Raw genomic sequence first — 6,949 nt, 5'->3', positions numbered from 1 at the left:
CAGCCTCAAGCCATACCCTGCCCTCTAGATCAGCGCGAACCACGACCACCCGACGATTGATCTCTTCCTCGACTCTGGCCTCGCGGGCCCCGATGGCATCTTAAGCTTGAGCGACTTGACGCTCCCTCATCTCCAGTCGCTCGAGCTCGAGGCTGCGCTCCACGGCCTCCAGTGCCAGCGTCTCCTCGCGCCGCCAGACCTCCTCTTCCTCCGCAGGCGTCCCCCTCATCGACACAAGGGCGGCCCCGCGCGCCTCGACTTGCTGCTCAAGGGATGCGCTCCAGGCCTGGAGCTCCCACGCGCGCTCCTCTGCAGCCTCGCGGCGGCGATCGGCCTCGTGAGCTTCCTCCAAAGCTCGCCGAGGGAGTCCTGGATTAGGGGGTGTCCGGATGGCCGGACTATACCTTCAGCCGGACTCCTAGACTATGAAGATACAAGATTGAAGACTTCGTCCCGTGTCCGGAAGGGACTTTCGTTGGCGTGGAAGGCAAGCTTGGCGATATGGATATGCAGATCTCCTACCATTGTAACCGACTTTGTGTAACCCTAACCCTCTCCGGTGTCTATATAAACCGGAGGGTTTTAGTCCGTAGGACAACAGACACAACAACAATCATACCATAGGCTAGCTTCTAGGGTTTAGCCTCTCCGATCTCGTGGTAGATCTACTCTTGTACTACCCATATCATCAATATTAATCAAGCAGGACGTAGGATTTTACCTCCATCGAGAGGGCCCGAACCTGGGTAAAACTTCGTGTCTCTTGCCTCCTGTTACCATCCGGCCTAGACGCACAGTTCAGGACCCCCTACCCGAGATCCACCGGTTTTGACACCGACACTCGCAAGCAGGCCTCATTGGCAATCTTGAGGGATGCCTTAGCCTTCGTGTTCTCGAGGTCGCGATGATAACGGCCAAGGTTGATGGCCACTGGCAGCTTGCGCTGCTCCTCCACCAATCGAAGACCTTCAGCCTCAAGACGCGAGTCGACACCAGCAAGCTCTTCACCAAGACGGTTCATCACGCCCATCGCCTCCTGGAAGAGCTTCTAGGGTTTAGCCTCTCCGATCTCGTGGTAGATCTACTCTTGTACTACCCATATCAGCAATATTAATCAAACAGGACATAGGGTTTTACCTCCATCGAGAGGGCCCAAACCTGGGTAAAACTTCGTGTCCCTTGCCTCCTGTTACCATCCGGCCTACACGCACAGTTCGGGACCCCCTACCCGAGATCCGCCGGTTTTGACACCGACATTGGTGCTTTCATTGAGAGTTCCTCTATGTCGTCGCCCTCAGGCTTGATGGCTCCTACGATCATCAATGGCGATGCAGTCCAGGGTGAGACCTTCCTCCCCGGACAGATCTTCGTCTTCAGCAGCTTCGCAATGCGGGCCAATTCACTTGGCCATCTGGAGCAGATCGAAAGCTATGCCCCTGGCCGTCAGGTCAGATTTGGAAGTTTAAACTACACGGCTGATATCCGTGGGGACTTGATCTTCGACGGATTCAAGCCGCTGCCGAGCGCGACGCACTGTCATAACGAGCATCATCTAGCTCTACCACCGAACAGTGCTCTGGAGGCCGCACCCGCATCGGCTTCGACCCTTAATTCGGAGCCAACTGCGCCGATCGAGGATGGGTGGTTGGACGCCGCCTCGGGGGCTGCAATCCCAATGGCGATCGAGCCGACCACCAGCCCCGCACTCTGCGAGACTCGTGACTCCAAGGAGCCGGAATACTCTCCGGACTCCGAACCCTCCGCGCCCCTGCCGATCGAATCCGATTGGGCGCCGATTATGGAGTTTACTGCCGCGGAGATCTTTCAGCAATCGCCTTTCGGCGATATTCTGAAGACACTGAAGTCTCTTTCTTTATCAGGAGAGCCCTGGCCGAACTACGGCCAGCATGGTTGGGATTCGGACGATGAAGAAATTCAAAGCCCACCCACCACCCACTTTGTAGCCACTATCGACGACTTAACCGACATGCTCGACTTCGACTCCGAAGACATCGACGGTATGGACGCTGATGAAGGAGACGATGAAGAACCAGCGCCTATTAGGCCCTGGAAAGCCACCTCGTCATATGACATATACATGGTGGACACCCCAAAAGAAGGAGATGGCGATGGAACAGCAGAGGATGACCCCTCCAAGAAACAGCCTAAGCACCAGCGTCAGCGGCGCCGCTCAAAATCCCGCCAAAACAAATACGGTGATTCCAGCATGGGAGATAATAATACTCCGGAAAGTGCCGAAGAAAACCCCCTCCAGCAAGATTTAGCACAGGAGGATGGAAAAACCAGCCCTCATGAGAGAGCGGCAGACAGAGAGGTCGAGGACGATAATTATATGCCTCCCTCCGAAGACGAGGCAAGCCTCGATGACGACGAATTCGTCGTGCCAGAGGATCCTGTCGAGCAAGAGCATTTTCAATGCAGGCTTATGGCCATGGCAAAAAGCCTCAAGAAAAAACAGCAACATCTTAGAGCTGATCAAGATTTGCTAGTCGACCGATGGACTGAAGTCCTTGCGGCCGAAGAGCATAAACTCGAACGCCCCTCCAAGAGCTACCCAAAGCGCAGGTTGCTACCCTGATTAGAGGAGGAAGCACTTAAACCTACATCACCAGCACTTGATACGGCCGACCGGCCACCTTGTGGCTGCGACAGAGAGGCCTCTCGGCCCTCCACTCAAGCCGCACCCCATACCAAGGCACGGGAAAATGTGCCTGACCTGTGAGATATGTTGGAGGACAAGGCAAGGCAAACAAGATCGATCTACGGATCGCGTGGGCGCCCCACGACTCGAGACGGTAACCGTCACGCCGGACACAAATCCGGTAGGGCCAAACACAGTAGACAAAGCTCATTGGAGATACGTCGTGATATAGCCTAGTACAGACGAAGTAATGGATCATCAAATCCCCGAGGGTTTCAAACCTGTAAACATTGAATCATATGATGGCACAACAGATCATGCGGTATGGATCGAGGATTATCTCCTTCATATCCACATCGCCTGCGGCGATGATCTCCACGCCATCAAATACCTCCCACTCAAGCTTAAAGGACCAATCAAGCTTAACAGCTTGCCAGCAGGATCAATCAGTTGTTGGGAGGACCTGGAAGCTACATTCCTCGACAATTTCCAGGGCACTTATGTGCGACCACCAGACGCCGATGACCTAAGCCACGTAATTTAGCAGCGAGAGGAATCGGCCAGGCAATTCTGGACACGGTTCCTAACAAAGAAAAATCAAATAGTCGACTGTCCGGACGCAGAGGCCCTAGCAGCCTTCAAGCACAATATCCGTGATGAGTGGCTTGCCCGGCACCTTGGACAGGAAAAGCCGAAATCTATGGCAGCACTCACAACACTCATGACCCGCTTTTGCACGGGAGAAGACAGCTGGCTTGCTCGTAGCAACAATATGACCAAGAACCCTAGTAATTCGGATACCAGGGATAATAGTGGCAGGTTGCGTCGCAACAAGCAGAAGTGCCGCATTAATGGCGACAATGCTGAGGATACGGCAGTTAATGTCGGATTCAGAGGCTATAAATCCGGTCAGCGGAAAAAGCCATTCAAAAGAAATCCTAGGGGCCCATCTAGTTTGGACCGAATACTCGACCGCTTGTGCCAGATACATGGCACCCCCGAAAAGCCGGCCAATCACACCAACAGGGATTCACCGCATTAGCACCCGTCATGACCATCCCACTAGCACTCGTCATGGCGCATTCGCCGCATTGGTTGTAGACCCAATTATTGACGGATTTCATCTAACTAGAGTCCTCATGGACGGCGGCAGTAGCCTGAACCTGCTTTACCAGGATACAGTGCGGAAAATGGGCATAGATCCCTCGAGGATTAAGCCCACCAAAACGACCTTTAAAGGCGTAATACCAGGTGTAGCTGCCAACTGTACAGGCTCAGTCACACTTGAAGTGGTCTTCGGATCTCCAAATAATTTCCGAAGCGAGGAGTTAATCTTCGACATAGTCCCATTCTGCAGTGGCTATCACGCACTGCTCGGGCGAACCGCATTCGCCAAGTTCAATGCGGTACCGCACTACGCATACCTTAAGCTCAAGATGCCAGGCCCTCGAGGAGTAATTACGATCAATGTAAACACCGAACGCTCCCTCCAAACGGAGGAGCACACGGCGGCCCTTGCAACGGAAGTACAAAGTAGCCTCTCCATGCGGTTCTCCAGTCCGGCCATTAAATGACCGGACACCGTCAAGAGCGCCCGGAGTAACCAACAACAAGACCGCCTGGCACGATCCGAGCAGGCGTAGAAATGCGGCCCCAACCCCAGCCCACGCAAAAATGTGACACCAGTACTTCGCGTACGTAACTACGCTCTAGAAATACCATGGGTACAGGGGGAGGGGCACCATCACGGCATGCCCGAAACATGGCTTAAACCGCACCAGGGGCTGCCGATTTTTTAATTTTCTCTTACTTTCAGGACTCCATTCTTCGGAAGGCCTGTTCGGCAGTTCAATTGCCGCACAAACGATGCAAGAACCAGGGAAGCAGACAAGCCACGCCGCATTACGAAACTCCCATGTGGTCTCTATCACGAGCAGTATACCTGTTTCGCATACTATTCTGCAGCTCGCCCCTGGAACAGACATGTTACATAGTCTAACCTTTTGCTTATTGCATTATTTGTATCGTTCTGCTTTGATCGCAGCCCTCTTTAATAAACAATGCATAGCTTTTGTCTATTTTTGCATTACTCTTATATATATATATGTTCCTTAATGACATATTGCACCCGTACACTTTGGTACGGCCTAAATACGCCAGGGGCTTTAGTACCCCTCAATATGGTGTGAGAAGTCCGAACACTTTAACAAGTGCGGCACCCCGAACTTATAGCATTATATGCATCGGCTCCGAATCATGTCTTGGGTCAATAGTTGGGTTTGCCCGGCTCCTATGTTTTGGTGCCTTACGTTCCGCTATATCGGCTAAGGTAGCACTAGGAGAACCACTGCGATTGTGCCCCAGTTGAGCTGGGTCGAGCACCTAAGTGGAGAAAGCTAAAACTGAGTGTCATGATGAAGCGAGAGTTGGTCGTTGTTCGAGAGGTTTTTCGAGTCCCTAAAGACTTATGCCGCTTAGAGCGACGAGCCGGCTCTGTCCGGCCAAGGCGTGGATAGCGCCCCGAACTCGGTCTTCCGAATACCAGGGGCTTTGCCGAAATTTAAAATTATAGAATTCTATGGCTAAGTGAGAGTGTTCACGCATTATAGTCCGATTGCCTTGTTCGTTGGGCTGAGCGCCTCCCTCGAAGGACCCAAACATGGGAAAAAGAGCGCTCAGGTTTATCCCCGAACACCCCAGCACTAGCAGCACGAGGGCAGAAGCCGACGACTTGCCATCTCTCAGAATTGATAAACAGCCGCACAGAAGGTAATATTTTAATTCCAACAGCATTGCTTAGCGCATATGAACAAGTTTTTAGCGCACAGGACAAACTGAGCAAGTTTCACTCAAAAATTACATCCCTAGAACATTCATCCGCCACAAGGCAGGCACCCTTCAGAACATCCTTATAATAATTCTCGGGCTTGCGATGCTCTTTCCCTGGCGGTGGCCCGTCCTTCACAAGCTTCTCAGCATCCAGCTTGCCCCAGTGCACCTTAGCACGGGCAAGGGCCCTACGGGCACCTTCAATGCAGACGGAGCGCTTGATGACTTCGAGCCTCGGACAGGCCTCCACCAGCTGCCGCACCAGCCCGAAATAGCTCCCAGGCAGAGCCCCTCTAGGCCACAGCCGAACTATGAGGCCCTTCATGGCCTGTTCGGCCGCCTTGTGGAGCTCGACCAGTTGCTTCAGCTGGTCGCTCAGGGGCACGGGGTGTCCGGCCTCAGCATACTGAGACCAGAACACCTTCTCTGTCGAGCTGCCCTCCTCGGCTCGATAGAATGCGGCGGCATCAGACACACTTCGGGGAAGATCTGCGAACGCTCTTGGAGAGCTCCGGATTCGGGTAAGTAACAAGTAACTCACGTTTATGTGTTTGCTTTGCATAAAGAATGCCTTACCCGCCGCTATCTTCTTCACCTCATCCAACTCCTGGAGGGTCTTCTGGGATTCGGCCTTGGCATACTTGGCATTTTCAATAGCCACCGCGAGCTCGGACGCTCACGTCTTTGAGTCAAGCTCCAAACTCTCATGTTTTTCCATGAGAGCCTGGAGCTCTTGCCGTACCTTGCCAACCTCGGCCTCATACTGCTCCCGCTCGGTGCGCTCCGTGGCCGCCCTCTTCTCAGCCTCGACCAGCGCTTGCTTAAGGGTCGCCACCTCAGACGTGGCCCCTACAATAGCCACGATAATCCTGTCATTTTTTGCAATTGCACCTTTTTATATATATTTAAACAAGGTATTTCTTACCTTCATTATCCTCGCGCTGCTTCTTCGCACGCCCAAGCTCTTGATCAGACCGCTCGAGGTTATGCTTTAGCATGTCCACTTCCGCAGTCAGTGCGGCGGACGCAAGCAGAGAAGCCTGCATACACATATTGACTCCTTTTTGTTAGACTCCTGTGAATTTTATTTGATCCTCTATTCGGCTTTTCTTCCCGAACGCCAAACAGAGCATTAGGGGCTACTGTCTATGCGGTAATATTATTTACACATTCTTTACTTACCTCAAAGCCTGTTAAAAGGCTAGTACAAGCTTTAGTCAGTCCGCTCTTGGCGGACTGAACCTTCTGGACCACCGCACTCATAATGGTGCGGTGCTCCTCGTCAATGGAGGCACCTTGAAGCGCCTCCAACAGATTGTCCGGCGCCTCCGGTTGGACGGGGGTCACCGGCACGGTGGGCTTGCTCCTCTTGGAAGGAGGTCCCCCGCCGGACTTTGGAACCTTTGAAGGTTCCGGAGCGGTGTCCGGCCTAGAGCCAGACTTGGAGCCCTGGGGGTT

This window comes from Triticum aestivum, chromosome 7A (assembly GCF_018294505.1).
Source record: "Triticum aestivum cultivar Chinese Spring chromosome 7A, IWGSC CS RefSeq v2.1, whole genome shotgun sequence".
In the NCBI taxonomy this organism is placed as follows: Eukaryota; Viridiplantae; Streptophyta; class Magnoliopsida; order Poales; family Poaceae; genus Triticum; species Triticum aestivum.
The sequence above is the reverse complement of the archived record's forward strand: the minus strand, read 5'-3'. Positions refer to the sequence as shown.